Source organism: Orbicella franksi, chromosome 4 (genome assembly GCF_964199315.1).
Source record: "Orbicella franksi chromosome 4, jaOrbFran1.1, whole genome shotgun sequence".
Classification (NCBI taxonomy): Eukaryota; Metazoa; Cnidaria; class Anthozoa; order Scleractinia; family Merulinidae; genus Orbicella; species Orbicella franksi.
Window position 1 is genome coordinate 31098972 of NC_138148.1, and position 17500 is coordinate 31116471.

The 17500-nt window shown below is 36.1% G+C and overlaps 2 long non-coding RNA genes across 3 annotated transcripts in view; both read right to left on the reverse strand.

Annotated features, from left to right (window-relative positions):
* Nucleotides 1–885, reverse strand: part of LOC145485742 (uncharacterized) — a 2520-nt gene extending 1635 nt beyond the window's left edge. The window contains exons 1-2 of the long non-coding RNA XR_014049220.1: nucleotides 649–885; nucleotides 64–220 (exon numbers count right to left, since the gene is read on the reverse strand). This is a non-coding gene — a long non-coding RNA (uncharacterized LOC145485742). The remainder of the gene's footprint in view (nucleotides 1–63; nucleotides 221–648) is intronic.
* Nucleotides 886–1910: 1025 nt separating this feature from the next.
* On the reverse strand, nucleotides 1911–14826 carry LOC145485446 (uncharacterized). Of its 2 annotated transcripts, XR_014049203.1 has the most exons (5): nucleotides 14754–14826; nucleotides 4170–4342; nucleotides 3585–3741; nucleotides 2702–2858; nucleotides 1911–1987 (listed from the first exon to the last, which is right to left on the reverse strand). It is a non-coding gene; the product is annotated as an uncharacterized LOC145485446 (long non-coding RNA). The 2 variants fall into 2 exon arrangements; XR_014049202.1 differs by lacking the exon at nucleotides 1911–1987 and having other exon boundaries at nucleotides 2595–2858.
* Between the last annotated feature and the right edge of the window lie 2674 nt (nucleotides 14827–17500).

Below are 17500 nucleotides of genomic sequence, written 5' to 3' on the forward strand. Positions count from 1 at the left end.
AGCGCCACAAGTGCAAATTTGACCCAAGACTTTTGTCCATGATTGTAGGTAAACTCAGACTACCTTTTATCGCATCTTAATTCCAGATGATGGCCAAGGTGATGATGAAGTGTCACTTCAGGGTGACAATGAAGTGCCATCCCCAATGTCTTATGGTCTTCATCAACAAAGTAAGTATGTTGGCTTTTTAGCATCAGTATTTCACTCTCATGTTGTTTACCTAGTAAATGAAGTTTACTGCAAGTCATTACTTTGTCTTCAACCTCTATATGTGTATCAAAGACTATATTTCTGCTCATGTTCCAAAAGACAAATGGTGATTATTGAGACGACCTTTTATCTGCAACTGTCTTAAATTTTCTGTAAATGCTTCATTACTCTCAGAATGAAATCTGTTTTACTGTCACTACATGTATGTCAAATCAAGCTGTTCTGTCATACCACTCAACAATTTTGATCTTATCTCATCTGCAGACTCTTCTTGTCAGCAAATGAGGAAAGTGTACTGTAAGTTATTACTTTTTGTTACAATTCTCTACATGTGTAAAGAATTTATATTTACAAGATGTTGCATTTTCATCTTTATGGTTATATTCAATTTGCTACTTATTTCTACAACAAAGTGTCACCTAGGTAAACTGAGACTACCTTTTATCACATCTTAATTCCAGATGCTGACCAAGATGATGATGAAATGTCATTTCAAGGTGACAATGAAGTGTCATCCCCAATCTTTTATAATCTTCATCAACAAAGTAAGTATTTTGGCTTCTTAATTAGCAACAGTATTTTGCTCTCATGTTGTTTACCCATGGTAAACAAAGTTTACTGTAAGTCATTACTTTGTCTTCAACCTCTATATGTTTATCAAAGACTATATTTCTGTTCATGTTCCAAAAGACAAATGGTGATTATCGAGACGACCTATCATCTGCATCTGTCTTAAATTTTCTGTAAATGCTTCATTACTCTCAGAATGAAATCTGTTTGACTGTCACTACATGTATGTCAAATCAAGCTGTTCTATCACACCACTCAACAATTTTGCTCTTATCTCATCTGCAGACTCTTCTTGTCAGCAAATGAGGAAAGTGTACTGTAAGTTATTACTCTTTGTTACACTTCTCTACATGTGTAAAGAATCTATACTTAAGAGATGCTGCATTTTCATCTTTATGGTTATATTCAATTTGCTATTTATTTCCACAACAAAGTGTCATCTAGGTAAACTGAGACTACCTTTTATCACATCTTAATTCCAGATGCTGACCAAGATGATGATAAAATGTCAGTTCAAGGTGACAATGAAGTGTCATCCCCAATCTTTTATAATCTTCATCAACAAAGTAAGTATTTTGGCTTTTTAATTAGCAACAGTATTTCGCTCTCATGTTGTTTACTCATAGTAAACAAAGTTTACTGTAAGTCATTACTTTGTCTTCAACCTCTATATGTTTATCAAAGACTATATTTCTGTTCATGTTCCAAAAGACAAATGGTGATTATCGAGACGACCTATCATCTGCATCTGTCTTAAATTTTCTGTAAATGCTTCATTACTCTCAGAATGAAATCTGTTTGACTGTCACTACATGTATGTCAAATCAAGCTGTTCTATCACACCACTCAACAATTTTGCTCTTATCTCATCTGCAGACTCGTCTTGTCAGCAAATGAGGAAAGTGTACTGTAAGTTATTACTCTTTGTTACACTTCTGTACATGTGTAAAGAATCTATATTTAAGAGATGCTGCATTTTCATCTTTATGGTTATATTCAATTTGCTACTTATTTCTACAACAAAGTGTCATCTAGGTAAACTGAGACTACCTTTTATCACATCTTAATTCCAGATGATAACCAAGGTGATGATAAAGTATCATCTCAAGGGGACAATGAACTGCCATCCCCAATGCTTTATGGTCTTCATCAACAAAGTAAGTATTTTGGCTTTTTAGCATCAGTATTTCACTCTCATGTTGTTTACCTAGTAAATGAAGTTTACTGCAAGTCATTACTTTGTCTTCAACTTCTATGTGTATCAAAGACTATATTTCTGTTCATGTTCCAAAAGACAAATGGTGATTATTGAGACGACCTTTTATCTGCAACTGTCTTAAATTTTCTGTAAATGCTTCATTACTCTCAGAATGAAATCTGTTTTACTGTCACTACATGTATGTCAAATCAAGCTGTTCTGTCATACCACTCAACAGTTTAACTCTTATCTCATCTGCAGACTCTTCTTGTCAGCAAATGAGGAAAGTGTACTGTTAGTTATTACTTTTTGTTAAACTTCTGTACATGTGTAAAGAATCTATATTCAAGATGTTGCACTTTCATCTTTATCGTTATATTCAATTTGCCGCTTATTTCTACAGGGAGGTGTCATCTACGATGGTGGACAAAATTCCTTGGGACATTTGCGTCATTGCATAAATTATCTGTGTTTTTTAAACGGAGTTTTAAAAAGTACTGTTATCCTTTTCAAAATTCGTTTCAGCCCCTCCCCCCCCCCCACCAACCCCATACAATGTTGAAACTCTTGAGAAATGTCCAGCATTGTATGGGGGGGGGGGAGGGGCTGCGCAAGTGTAGTTGAATTCACGCGTGACTGTTTGTTTGGCACGTGTGAAAAAGCGCCACAAGTGCAAATTTGACCCAAGACTTTTGTCCATGATTGTAGGTAAACTTAGACTACCTTTTATCGCATCTTAATTCCAGATGATGACCAAGGTGACGATGAAGTGTCACTTCAAGGTGACAGTGAAGTGCCATCCCCAATGCTTTATGCTCTTTATCAACAAAGTAAGTATTTTGGCTTTTTAGCATCAGTATTTCACTCTCATGTTGTTTACCTAGTAAATGAAGTTTACTGCAAGTCATTACTTTGTCTTCAACTTCTGTATGTGTATCAAAGACTATATTTCTGTTCATGTTCCAAAAGACAAATGGTGATTATTGAGACGACCTTTTATCTGCAACTGTCTTAAATTTTCTGTAAATGCTTCATTACTCTCAGAATGAAATCTGTTTTACTGTCACTACATGTATGTCAAATCAAGCTGTTCTGTCATACCACTCAACAGTTTAACTCTTATCTCATCTGCAGACTCGTCTTGTCAGCAAATGAGGAAAGTGTACTGTAAGTTATTACTTTTTGTTAAACTTCTGTACATGTGTAAAGAATCTATATTCAAGATGTTGCACTTTCATCTTTATCGTTATAATTATTCAATTTGCCGCTTATTTCTACAGCGAAGTGTCATCTACGATGGTGGACAAAATTCCTTGGGACATTTGCGTCATTGCATGAATTATCTGTGTTTTTTAAGCAGAGTTTGAAAAAGTACTGTTATCCTTTTCAAAATTCGTTTCAGCCCCTCCCCCCCCCCCCTCCACCAACCCCATACAATGTTGAAACTCTTGAGAAATGTCCAGCATTGTATGGTGGGGGGGGGGGGGGGCTGAGCAAGTGTAGTTGAATTCACGTGTGACTGTTTGTTTGGCACGTGTGAAAGAGCGCCACAAGTGCAAATTTGACCCAAGACTTTTGTCCATGATTGTAGGTAAACTTAGACTACCTTTTATCGCATCTTAATTCCAGATGATGGCCAAGGTGATGATGAAGTGTCACTTCAGGGTGACAATGAGGTGCCATCCCCAATGTCTTATGGTCTTCATCAACAAAGTAAGTATTTTGGCTTTTTAGCATCAGTATTTCACTCTCATGTTGTTTACCTAGTAAATGAAGTTTACTGCAAGTCATTACTTTGTCTTCAACCTCTATATGTGTATCAAAGACTATATTTCTGTTCATGTTCCAAAAGACAAATGGTGATTATTGAGACGACCTTTTATCTGCAACTGTCTTAAATTTTCTGTAAATGCTTCATTACTCTCAGAATGAAATCTGTTTTACTGTCATTACATGTATGTCAAATCAAGCTGTTCTGTCATACCACTCAACAGTTTAACTCTTATCTCATCTGCAGACTCTTCTTGTCAGCAAATGAGGAAAGTGTACTGTTAGTTATTACTTTTTGTTAAACTTCTGTCCATGTGTAAAGAATCTATATTTACAAGATGTTGCATTTTCATCTTTATGGTTATATTCAAGTTGCTACTTATTTCTACAGCAAAGTGTCATCTAGGTAAACTGAGACTACCTTTAATTGCATCTTAATTCCAGATGATGACCAAGGTGACGAGGAAGTGTCATCTCAAGGTGACAGTGAAGCGCCATCTCAGATGCTTTATGGTCTTCATCACCCAAGTAAGTATTTTGGCTTTTTAGCATCAGTATTTCACTCTCATGTTCCTTCCAGGTAGTACCACTTATCTAGTGAACAAAGTTTACTGTAAGTCATACAACGAATGCAAATATAGTGGACCACTCAGTCGGCACCCAGGACGAACTGCATGAAAGCAAGACTAGACAGTCTTTGATGTTTTGTTTTGACAAAGCTTGCCTAGAAAAGTCTTGCTTTGTCGTCAATCTGGTCTTTTTTATTTCGCTGTGCCTACAAGTTGCTGTGTTCCTGAATGCTATGAGAAGAGATAGAAATCTTCCACCGTTTGCCTCTAACGGAAAATAGTGGACCAATGCAATTCATTGAGACGAAGGAAAGGAGTTCACGATTGCAGGGGGAACTAAAGTTTGTTTGATACATTCCAGGTTAGAAGATCTTAGAAATTGGAAAAATCATTTAAATGAGGAGCTTAGAAGGTGTCTGGTGGTATTCCAACACGTTTAGCATGGCCAGTACTTTTCCCATGGTAAAGAAAAGCTCTTCTTGAAAGGCATCCCCTGTCCACTCGCACGGAATCATAAGAAACAAATACTACAGTGTAATGACCAAACAAATGAACTTCAACTGCCCACATCATTGAAACCAGTGAAAGCATTGACCCAAATGACAACAACTTGGAGCTAAATGTAATTATTGCTTACACTTCCAGCCTGAAATGAAACGAACAAACTTTAAAAACAGTTCCTTGGTGATCGTGAACTCCTTTCCTTCATCTGTTTTCCCCTCAGGGGTGAATGTGAAACTGAAAAATAAAACTTTCACTGCTGTGGAAGATTTCACTCCCCTCTGGTAGCATTCAGGAACACAAAAACTCCTAGGGAGGGTGAAAGAAAATGGACCAAAGCGATGACGAAGCAAGACTTTTCTGGGGAGACATTGTCAAAACAAAACATCAAAGCCTGACTAGCATCACTTTCATGCAACTCTCCCAGGTGCCAACGAGTAGTGCACCATATTTGCATTCAGTGTATTTTATTCTCTAAAACCTCTACATGTGTGTTAAACATTATATCTCCATCTATATTCCAAAAGATAAATTAGGGCTCAAAATATGGTCAAAAAATAGTCGACATCATGGAGGTATCGAGCCTTTACAAATTGAGTAACAACAAAGATATTTCACAACATGAAAAATACACTCTCTTAATAGCAATAAATTATAAAGTTAAACTCTTAGTTGTCACCACCTCCTGTAGGCAACCACTTAGAACTCCTCAATGATCAGTTTTTGAAAGCAACAAAATGTTCTATGTCAAATCACTATATTTTGAACCTCTTGTAACACAAACACCTCTCGTAAGCACCATGATCACTTTTAGAGCTAAAAATTGGAAATTCTCTTTTCCTTTTAACCTCTCATAAGGCACCAATGGACAGATCATTGGAAATAAGGTCTTGTAACATTATCACATTTTTGGATAGTAGAAGATACAGAAATTTCTCAATGGGAAGAAGCAGATTTTTTTTCAAAATAGACTTTTCATATTAATAGCACATTTAAAAGATAAATAAGTCTCTGCATTTACCTTAGGCTAATCAGGCAAACTTTTGACTCAATATGGTCTAAGCTCTCATAAGTGACTAACTCCTACAAGCAACCTGCAGCTAGGCTTGAGATTTCGTGTAGTCACTCATAGGAGGCTCAACTGTATATCTTTTAGTTCTAATCAGTATTTTAAATATAACTAACTCACCTGCAATATATTTAATACTAATATATTTTTTAACTTTTCAGCCACTACTATGAGCACTGGAACTCAAACAGGTAAACTTAAATTCTTTTACTGGCAGAAGAAATTGTTTACATCATATTTCAAATACTTTTACAAACATTTTTTTCACTCAATTGACAATAGCTGTAAATCATTTAATGCAATTTCTAGACAAGTGATTCTTTTGGTCGAAATAGTAATTTTTAGGCTGTTTTCAGGGTGAGATGAAATTACAGTTACCTTTTGGGCAAGCTGTAAGTTCATGTTACTAGCCCGAATCTCTGAGGAGCTAGCCCAAAATTATTTTATTTAATAAAGATAATTAAATCAATTTAAATCAATTTAATATGCAAACATGATGTTAATTATTATTAATTATTTAATTTTCTGTTAACCATGCAAATTAATGTAGAAAAATTTATCACAAAAATCTTACAAAATGTACATACAGTACCGATCAGAAGAAACCTAAGAGGGAATGCTTGACCGAATGCGCTGTTTCCGTTCCACACGCGTTCCCATTCCTGTTCTGTATCCGTTCCTGTTCTGTTAGCATTCCATTGGTAAGCGTTCTTGGAATTCATTCAGAGGAACGAGGTTTCCGAGAACTCATTTACAAGATTAGCGACACTCATGTGCATTTCATAAAATGGGTTAAAACTGTCACCTTTATGCGAGAATACGGACAGTAAACTTAAATTTTCGTGGTGAAAATATGAGTCCAGTTACTCGAAAAATACAGGAAGATGGTATTGTAACCTCAAGGCCAGTTTATAGTCTTTTTCTCAAATGATACAAAGTGACCGATAATCTGTGTGATTGCCCGAGGAAAGGAAGAAGTAAAGCAGCTTGCCAAGCATTTTTAACACCATCAATGAAAAAATGCAAGCAAAAGATGAACTTTCGGCTCCTGTATTTACATTAATACTTTTAGTGAGATTTAACTAACGTATCGCTGAAAACTGTTCGGTGAATGCAGCAGAAACTTGGCTGGAGGACGCGAGCAGTGCAAAGTACTGACAAAAAGCCAAAGTGAGCATTTTGTGATACTTTGACTGATGCTATTTTCACAGGTGAATTTTCAGTTAAGACTGAACGTTATCCTCACCGATCCTTCCACAAAGTTGGTGAACAACACCGTAATAAAGGTCAACCAAGACATCGATGTTTTGTTTAGTTTCTCTTTGCGAGGAAACCTTTCAATCCCAGTCTAACGCGACTCGTCCGTCCATTTCATTTGGACATAAGTTGAGCTTGTTGACAATAACAAAATGGCTGTGATGAACACAGAATGGACAAGAAGATGCAAGGAAGATGCTTGCTTAGTGATGTGTAAAAAGAAATAAAAAAAGACATAAGATGATTCATTCTGTCATTTCCTCAAGATCGCCAGGCTGGGCAAAAATTGAATGAACATGTATTTAAAGTTACATCGTTTCCAAATCCTTGGTAAGCACTCTGACAGTGTAACTTACTACCATGTGTTCTGAAGAACACATTCTCTTATAGTTTGCGTTCTAGAGAACGCTTTTTTCCATTTTTGTGATTCGTAACCATTCCGTATCCATTCCATTTCCATTCGGTATCCATTCTGTATCTGTTCTGTATCCGTTCTGTACCCGTTCCGTTCGCATTCTTGTACCCATTCTGTTCCCGTTCTGTTCGCGTTCGCAAACGCATTCCCTGTTAGAACTCTTCTGATCAGTACTGTATACGTTGTAACACATATAAAAAGATTTCTTAATTTTAATCTATTTTAATGTACAAATTTCAGAATCAAAGAGAAAAAAAGTGAAGCACACAGGTAAAAATCGCTTTTAACTACTTTTATTATTAGGTCATTACATTTTAATTCCAGGTGCCCTCTCAGTGTAAGTAAGCATTAGTTAATTTTTCATTTCAACTATATGTTAGAAATCAGCACTTGCCCAATCACAAGCATAGTGCGAAAAAATCGCCCAAGTACAAATCATCAATCAGTCACCCATTTGGCAACTACAATTTTCATTTTTGGGAAATTATTGAAACTTAAATATTGATAATACTCCTTTTTATTTTCACTAGTAGATTTTATTTAAGAAATAAAAATTTTGGGGGTCAATGGCACTTTGATACACTTTAATTGTTGATTGCACTTCGTTTTTTCTCATGTCTGATGTCACAATATGGCTTAAAATAGCTAATGGCAAAATTTGTGTGCCAGGGAAACAGTTGGAAGAGCATAAACAATCATGTAACTACTGGTGGATTTTTTTTTTCAATTTTTGCTTTGTGTTCATGGTTGCTCTGTGCTTGTGCATTACTCTTTTGTGCCTCATTGACAGCGCTTCACACCGAATTTGCATTACTCCTCCAAGCTGGGAGCCTGTTTGCAGGCTATATCAAGTCTCAGTATCAATCGTAATTTCTGTCAAGTAAACAATCAAAGCCCCAGGTGTTTCTTGGATGTCCAGGGAGTGATATTAGTTTTCTTTCTCAAAGAATTGCCAATTGATGTAACCATAGTTAATAGAGGAGAATGGTTATGAAACTCAACAAAGTTCTTTGCTGTATATTTTTGTTCTCTTTTTTGACCTCGAGCGTACACAAAACACAATAGTTGTTTACTGCTGATTGAAGAATTAACCAATAGAAATATTTAGATTACTTAACTCATGGATACTGTGTAAACGCAAAACATTGTGCCCAATCATGGACCTTCCAACATAAATATTCGCATCCCTGTTTGCTCCTTTGATGTTTGCCAGGCTTCATAACTATTCTCCTCTATCAACCCATTGACTCCCAGAGCTTTTGACCAAAAACACATTTTTGGACATTTTGGAGCTTTAATTTTAGGCTGGATATGAGCCAAATTAGCTCCAATCCACTCAAAAAGGCATTTGCAATGTGACATCATGCCATTCTTTACACTAGCATCACCTTTACGACAGTTTTGCTTGGGCATGTGCAGAAATGAAAATTTTGAGATTAAAGAAAATGACTCACATTTTTAAGGCAAGCTTTTTGTTTTTTTCAATGTCTTTTTTTTTTTTTCGCCTTTCCTTTTTTTCCTTTACTTATCTTTTTGCTGCAGTGATTGACCTTCTTTTACCACGGAGTAGCTGCGTGTAGTCCCAGAAAATTTTGCTGCAAGTTTTTTGCTCAAATTTCTGAGCATTTTTGGGCATATTTCAGGCTCCATTGAGCTGATCACTCTGATCTGGGTATCATTGAAAAGATCTTTTCCTCCTGCAGAAGTTGAGTATAGATGATTATTCAAAGGTGATGGCATCAGAAGTAGAACAAATGCCAAGGCTTGTCAAGGCCGCTTATGCATGGCACAGGAGTCAATGGGTTAACTATGGTGTAACACACATAATCGCATTCTTTGCTTGGGCCAATTAGAATTGATGGTATATATCAACAAGATATGATCCAAGCAATGTTTATTTTGATGGCAAAGGTAGCTCAAAACAAATGTCCCTCGTGGATAAGTTTGTAGTGAAAACGCATCCTGTTTCTTCAAATGAAAAGACTAAATGACACCTTTTACAAAATTCAGTTGCAAAAGATAGTCTGAGGAAGAAAATATACTTTCCACACTAACAGTAAGTCGAAGATACAACACTGTGAATGATCATCCTTTGATGTCTGTAGTGGACAAGCACCTGATTTACTCTTTTTTACCACAATTTATCCAAAGATGTTTAATTTTTGTTCCTTTATGTTCAACTTGTCCTTGGAGCAGCCCCAAAAGTGGTTTTCTGCTTAAAGTGCTACTGAAACAAAATTTCCATACTCTCTTTTATAAGCCCAATTTATAGTTTCAAACGTGCTTGAAATAATGGTGAACTTTATTTCTGTCAAATCCTAACGGAAAGAGCTTTTTCAGCTGCCAAAATGAACTTTTTGGAGCAAAACTGTCAGGGCTCTGGAACCAAGTTTAAAGACCTTGTGAAGTCACTGGTTGTATTCACGCAGGATCGGAAGCACTATAGATTCTCATTCGTTTTCACTTGATTTATTCAAGTTTATTCTTCATGATGTTGATACCTAAGCCTTGACAGGAAATACACATCATAAATGTTGGAGGGCACTGAAGAATGTAGATTCACCAAAATGAATGCTACCAGATTAGAACAGCTCAATATACTTTTCAAACATCTTGAGTACTCGACTGGAGACTTCGAAGACGAGTGTGGCAACTTTTATATCCCGTCCTGAAGCCTAACAACAATGTATCGTTGTTTGTTTTCAGCTTGGCTCTGAAATTTGGATTCTCACATTTATCTAAGGTCTATTAACAAGGTTTGAATATATCTTCAGCAACTTTATTACATTGAAAAAGTGGTAAGCGCATCAGCCATCCACACAATCACAAAGTTATTAACGGTCCACAAGCTTTGAGTCAAGTACTTCTTCGCACACAGAGGGCATCTTTTTATGATACTAATAAGTGAGAGTTGTTGTGGTAGACAAAAAGTATCTTTGAAAAATGTGATCCACAGATGGGTTTCCTTTATTGCTACATATAAACGTATCAGAGTAAACAAAGTGCAAATTTCGTTTCTCTTTTACACATATCTCCCAACTGCAATATTTCACAGCCGATGGATTACACTGAGTTCTTTAGCGCATACTTATGTCTATGATCTTCATTTAATAGTATCCAAGTTCAAAGCAATTCGTTAAAACGTCACTAGTTTACACTCCTTAAAAAGAATTTGAACTAATTTGCATATATGACCTTTCGCGCCGACATTGTCACACTTTCTCTCGTTTCCTGAAAACATACCTGTAGGGTCATGGCAGCTTAGTTTACCTTTACAGTTTTAAATTAGCTCCCTCCATATAAAAGAAGAGGGTTTCTTAAATTGTTGCTGTTGTGATAACTTGTAGGATGTAGCACATACAACTGGGCGTAAGGTCACTGTACCACGATCTTGTCCGTAGTGAAACTCGCAAAGCGTCCGATTTCCTTGAAGTGAAGCAACTCAAAAACTCGAAGCGTTGTTGCTGCGATTCTTGCAGCAGTACTCCGGATAATATTTTCAAAAGCCGGTTTCTCTTGTTTTCATGTCGTTTTTACTTTATGAGTGTAGATATTGTTTAATTGAGTGCTGGCCATGTGACCAAGTATCCTGATCATTTTGCAATTTAAGAACTCACACTCCTTTGCTTGCTTACATAAAATGTCCTAGAAATATCCAATTAAATAGACTGAAATGCCCCAGGATTGACTCTCCACTTCTTCATGTCTAAGGTTACTGTTATTATCTGCTTTACAGCTCTGAGATGTCCTTAAGATGTTTTTTGGGCGACTTTGAACAGAATTCTCTTCTTTGATAATCACTCTAAATTTTCAGCACGGCGTAAGAGTAATACAACCAGTGACGTCACTAGACTGTTTTGGCCATGCTCAGATGGCTGTCAATTTTGGGCTTAAACAGCCATTGAACTTCGAATGGCTGAAAAAGCAGTTTTCACTTTCTGTATGTGAAAAAAAGTCTGCAGCGTTTTGAAGAAAGGTTGAAACTTTATTACTAAGCAAAAATCTCACATACAAAAATTTCGTTTCAGTAGCACTTTAAACAAAACCTCGTAAAATAGGCTTTAAAACAGCTGAGGAGAAAAACGCACAATTTGGATAATTTATCGCAAATTAATAGCCCGTTCTTATCACATAATCTCCCATGATAATGTTGTATTATTTCCATTTCTGTATTGCACCATGTTACAAAGCCTATTCTATGACAATTTAATTTGTAGACTATCCCAAATCAAAAAATAATACTGAGATGTCCTTTGAGAACTATCAATCAAAAAGTTTTGGGAAAAAATAAAACTTTAACAATTTCGCAAGAGATATAGACTATTTGACCAAGAATAATCATTCCAATATTTCCAAAATAATAATATATGTGAAAAAATTACTCAATTCTGATTGGCTGAGAGCAATGCAGTTCAAGTATAACACTGATGCAAAAAGAGTAATACCAGTGCAAATTCCACATCCTAATTCTGGATTATGATTTGCTGAAAGACAACATGAAATTTTTTAAGCCAATAATATTACGTAACATGATGACAAAACTTTTGTGCAGAAACTTTGAAAAATTTTTCTCAAATGAGAAAAAATGGCTTCAAGAAAGATCTTCATGTGAATATTTCATGTTTATATTGTTAATAAGTAATCATACTGATTTTCTCACTCAATTTGGGATTAATTTGCACTTCCGAGCTTTTCAAAAGGCTGAGAAATCCCACCTGCTAAACTGGCTCCAAGCAATTTCAGCTTCTTGAAAAACTCACTCATGCAAATTAATTCCAAATTGAACTCAAAAGTTTATAACTTTCTATTTAAACAGCAAGCACTACTGAGAAATATCTTAACTGATTTTTATCTTTTCCTGACTTAAAAAAACAATATTTAATTTATTTGTATAGATTTTCCCACAGTCCATAAAATGTTTCTGTCAACCATTCAAAAGGTACATTTAGCTTCACACATAAAAGCATCTCTCAATTCTAATGTCATCTAATGCATCATTTTCAGAATCAAGGAGAAAAAATGTGAAGTACACAGGTAAACCTCCCTTTTAACTAGTTTATTGGTTCAGTACATTTAATTTCAGCTGCCTTCATAGTTTTAGTGTACATTAAATCTCCCAAAACAATCTTGCATACTCAGCTGTCCAATACCATATATACAGGTCATTCAATGTGGACAGACACTGCATAAACAGCTGTTTATTACAGTTTTGTTTTCTATTTGTCCATAACATTATTATTCCATAGAGTTATCAGTCAAGGATGTCAATCAGTAGCAAAAGACAGTTAATATCAATTGATATGAATTAAGTCCTCATTATTGAGAAATTACAAACATTTTTCTTACTACAGTATTTTTTTTTTCTGAAGGTAAGCTTAGATACAAGCGCTTAAGGTTATAAAGATTTTTTTGCACATGCAGGGCACAACAAAGAGGCTGTCCAATACCCTGGTACTACTGAAATGATTGGTTCAGCTAGCACGTTCTTATCACAGGTTGCGTGACGGGCAAGCACAAAGTCAACATGACTGAAACAACATTTTTTTCCTTTTTCTCTTTCTAATGAGAAACTTCAGACATCATGTTTAGCAGACAGTTCGTGAGAGAAAGTGAAACAATACAAAAGTTTTTTTATTTTTCTAAGATAGACTAAAATGTAACATTTAAGCGACTGAAATCAATTTTTCTCCTGACTGCATTTCCAGACAGCGCAGCGGTGGCGCAAGACAAAAACTTGCTGTAACAAGGTTGTCGCATATTCCTTTTTTTCATTATATATCCATGTAGTTAATAGTTTGATAGCAAAGTCGATTCAGTGCTATTTATTTAATTGTCTTGAAGCATATGTAAGAGCACTGAAGCCATAGCCAAGATTTCATTTAATTATTTATCGTACGACATAATTGAAACATGTGACAAACAAAAACATGATGGCATTTACAAACTACAAATACAAAGCGCATGACTTTATTAATGTACTGCTTTCCTGAAAGAAAAATTTCATTGATATTTGGCAAACAGCTGTTTTGAAAAACATGTTTGTGTGACAGCTTTACTTTCCCATTACAACTGCGTGTGTTAAGTAATTTGATATGTTGTTTTGACTATGCGTAAACTAAAACTTTGACTGCTTTCTTAGATTCTTGTATGAAAACTTCTTTGAATGAAGAAAAAGTCAGCTGGTATGGCATTTGGGAGTGAAGGGCTTCTAAGTCAGTTGTTAGTTCAAAATTATGTTTGACATGACATGAATATACGTCTCGAATTTTCCACGGTCATTTTTTGGAAAATTAAATCTCAGAGCCTTAATCTTCCATTGCCCAGCAACTTTGATCCTGACCTAGTAAATATCCCCGTAAACAATGTACAATAAAATAGTGTATGTTGGGTGACCAAATCAAGGATTACAATTGTTTGCGAAAAATATATGCCGCCTTGCGTCTTTGTCTATAATATAACCATGGAATGGCTAAATTTTATAACAGTACCAAGGATCTTGTTATTTATGGATATGGAATTTCCTAGGAATAAGGGGACCCAAGTAGAAAAATCATGGAAATTCCAGTGGATGAGAGAGGGGGTGAGTACTATAAAGCCCCCTGGAACAGAAAATCCTGGCGGGGGGGGGGGGGGGAATTCTTGAAAACTGGAAAACAACCCTCCATGGGGGGTATGGATATTTTCTAGAACCACACATTGAGTGTTCTAAATGTTTGATTGTATAAGGTTTCATTCAAAAGGAAAATCAAAGAGAATTAGTTCATATAAACTCCGTATTATTAAGTAACATTATTTTTGCATATTAAATTGATTTAATTATCCTTATTAATAAAATAATTTCGGGCTAGATTCTCAGAGATTTGGCACAGTAAGATGAAATTACAGCTAGCCCGAAGGGCTAGCAGAGTTTTTGAATTTCATCTCACCATAATGTGAAGCTCAGATCCGTAATAAACTTATCAAAAAACATTAAGACTTATTTAACTTAGTACAGAATAATTGCTCTCAGACTAGTCAGCTCTTCTAATCATTGTCGAGATATATCTATGCCGCCCTTTCCCTTGATCATACACACATCTTTTGTTGCTTTAACTTGTCTTAGTTATCTGCACACCAATACCATTTACTCCACCAAAAGTTTAAGCGTATACTTTCATCCAAATTTCAAGACTTATAAAATAACTCAGTTCCTACCTTTAAAGAACATGGCATCTCCTCTATGCGCAGAAACTTTCCAATAACAGTATTTCTCGAACACACGCCTTCTGTGGCGACTTTGGCGACCTTGGCTACTTTCGTTTCATTGCGGTCAGCAGTCGTGTCATTCCGATGAACCCGGATGCAAACTTAGGCATACCGTAAATCTTCGAATTAGCGCCCGGGGCGCTTATTTAATTTTTCCCAAATCGTAGCCTAAGATGATCATTCTTTTAATACATCATCTGCGTGTAAACACCAACATAAGCTGTTTATTGACATAAAAAGCTGATCCTAAAGTTTAAATCGCGGCACTGTTAGTACTTAACGTGTTCAACGTGTTCACTACACGTGTTCGCAAACTGAAACAATGTACAAGTTTACTACATGACGAAAACTATACACCCTTTGTTGTCTCATTACTCGTCCACAAAATGGGAGAGGGGAGGGGGGCGCTTATTTTAAATTTCGGTCGATAGGAGGGGCGCTTATTCGAGGGGGGGGGTTAATTCGAGGATTTACGGTACCTAGGAGGGCGCGATCTATTCAACCGCAGGGTCAGTCTCGTTCCATTCCGCTCGCAAAAAGAGTTTCGTGTTAGATCACTGATGCTCGTGTCAAGAGTTAGATGACGATTTCGACTTTATCAGTAGTATTGTGCGAGCTGTTTTATGCGTCGAAATTTTACTGTAGTTACTGCACATGCATGTAACACAAACTTTTATGAAACAATTCTTCTCGAAGACTTTTATTGAGTTTAAAGCAAGCCAGCTGTGATTTCAACTAAGATACAGAAGTATAAGACTGCTTCATTGACATTATCTTTCTCCACTGCAGAGAAATTTCACAAGCTGCCAGTCTACTACTTTCATAAAGTTAACTTAGTTCTTTGCCTCAATAAAATTGATATTAAGAGTCGTCTTTGTGTCGTTCTTTAAAAGTACCCATTAGCTCCCTTTCAGTGTTACGTGGACAACCACTTTCATCTTTTGACGTCCTAAACAAACAAGACACATCGAAATGCACCAATCACAGTCCACTACCATGACCTTCTCAATACTGGTGTCTTATGCAATGTTTTTTATTGATTTATTTCAAACGACGCGTTAGAAGCTGATGTAGAAACATAGCTGCTATAGATGCTGATAGTGAAAGTGGCTGTATAATTGAAAAATGATTGAGCATTATTATTTCATACCATTGTTATTGTTACATCAGCTGATCGAATAATAGTACTACTCGAGATCTAAGTATCACAGCTGGAAATTATTGTCACTCACCTCAAATTTGTATTTCAGAGCAGAAGTTGACAAACTTCTAAAAAAGCATTACTTGTGTTTCGTTCTCTTGTAAATGCAGAATTTGCAATTTTTTTTCCTATTTTTTTCAGTGTGCAAGAAGATTCCATCATGCCGCCGCTGTGTACTCACAAGCAAACTTCACAGTGGCGACCTTGCCACCTTTGTGTAGTGCCAGGAGTGTTTTGCCAAGCGTGCTGAGGTTTAAAAAAAAATAAAGTAAAAGTGATTTAAAAAAGAAAAATAATTTAATAAATTAAATTTAATACATACACCAAATAAATAAATAAATACATAAATACATAAATACATAATGATACTATTCTAAACTAATTTTTCTATATCAATAAAATTGTGTTTTAATTCAATAATTTGTTCTTTGTATTTACTTTATTAGTGGGAGGCGGGGTCGCCTAATGGTTACTGCGCTGGACTCCGGATTGGGGAAGCCGGGTCGAGCCCTGGCCGAGGACATTGTGTTGTGTTCTTGAGCAAGACACTTTACTCTCACAGCGTCTCTCTCCACCCAGGCTCGTATGCAGACTTTATTTACTTTTTCAAAACTTTTGTTCCTCCATCGTCTTCATTTCTACTCCTTGAATGAATGAATGAATCGATAGTTTCCATCAATGCAAAATTGCAGACCATCATTATGATAACCAAACGTTGCATGTAGCAAACTGTTCTCTATGGAACGCCAGAACTATCTTATGATACTTTTTTTTATAATATTGGGTGGTTATGTCATTATATTTAGTACTTTTGTTGTTATATTCGGTGATTAACTCATTATACTCGGTGCTTATGTCTTTATATGCGGTGCTGTCTTCATTATATTCGGTACTTATTCCATCATATTCGGTGCTTCCCTCGTCATATTCGGTGCCTTCTTCGTTATATTAGGTGCTTTTTCATTATATTCGGTGCTGTTTTTATCATATTCCGTGCTTTCTTCCTTCTATTCGGTTCTAACTTTTGGTGTTTTCTTCACTAGTACGGGTGCCAACACTATTATATTCGGCCCCGCCAGGAGGCAGATTTAATAATTAACTAAACCAGGCGGTATGATGAAAAGGAAAATAACTGCTATAGTTATATACAACTATAGAATACTAACTCAAATGCTGCAATCTCATTAGATGAGCTATCAAAAACAATTGAGTGGTGATAACAATTGAGGTTTTAATTACGAGGGGTCTGAGTTTTCATGACACCCGTTTTTCGCGGCTTTCCCCAGACTAACTCCAAATTCTACGGCCCCTTGCGAAGACTGGTGACGATCATATTGAAAAAAGCACCGAATGAAATGAAGTAAGCACCGAATATAATGAAGTAATCACCGAACAAGGAAGTACCGAATATAATGGCCTTTGCACTGAATAATCGCGGACTTCCCTTGTTGAGGGCGGCCAAAGGTCTCGATTCCTAATGCAGACCAGAAGGATC